Raw genomic sequence first — 983 nt, forward strand, 5'->3', positions numbered from 1 at the left:
TCGCCGCCCGCCCGCGTCCCCGGCGAGCGCTGGAGTGGGGTCGGGCCCGTGTGCCTGCCTCCCGCGCCCTCTCCCGAGTCCCGGAGTCCTACTGAAAGGAAGGGGGAGGGCGTGAGCGGGGGAGGGGGAGGATTGGAGCGGCCCGGCGGCGGAGCCGGCGGGGACTGCCACCCCGCGATCTGCCTCGGAGGGGGCGCGGGAGCCCACACTGCTCCCTCTGCGAACCCGGGCCGCTCCCCAGCCGGAGCCCAGGGAGGCGCAGCCGGCAAGCGGCCGGTGACCTCTCCCTCGACCGCCCCCCTCGGTGAATGTCGGTCAATTGGGAGGGAGCGGGCTCTAGCCCGGGGAGGAAGGAGAACAGTTCGGGGACGCGGATCCGGGACCCCTGGCCAGCCCCCGAGCCCCTCCCGCTCCCCAGCGCCCTCGCGGCCCAGTAGCTCCAGCGAGTCGGAGTCAGCCGCGGAGACTGTGCGGCCGCGGGGACCGCCGCGGGCTGGGCGCCGGTTCCCGGGCTCAACACTGCCACTATCTGACACAACAGGAGCAGTGTTGGGGGGAAGCTGCGTGCAGAGACGCGAAATGTGATAGGCTCTCGTAAATGGGTGCTCTTTTTTTAATTTTTTTTAACCTGGTAATTACATTTCACTTCCAGGGATTTATATTTTTTGTTAAGCTACTTGTTTGCATTCAGATGCTCGTGTGCATTCCTTGTTATTCAGGAGAACCGAACCCTTGATGAAGGCAAGGACTAGGCGGGATGACTGACACACAGTTCCCTTTATAGTGTGGCAGAAATGGACAAGATGAAAGGAATGTCTTCCTTTTTTGACAAAATGTGGTTCTGTCTGAAATATCTCGGGGAGAATTTGTACTTGGATTGCAAAGGTCTTTCCTGGGCAATTGAGCAATGAGACCCCTCAGGTTTATGTCGACATCACGTGACAAAAATAAGAGGAAGGTGAGGATTATGGGGAATCTGCATG

The sequence above is a fragment of the Microtus ochrogaster genome, chromosome 18, assembly GCF_000317375.1.
Source record: "Microtus ochrogaster isolate Prairie Vole_2 chromosome 18, MicOch1.0, whole genome shotgun sequence".
NCBI lineage: Eukaryota > Metazoa > Chordata > Mammalia > Rodentia > Cricetidae > Microtus > Microtus ochrogaster.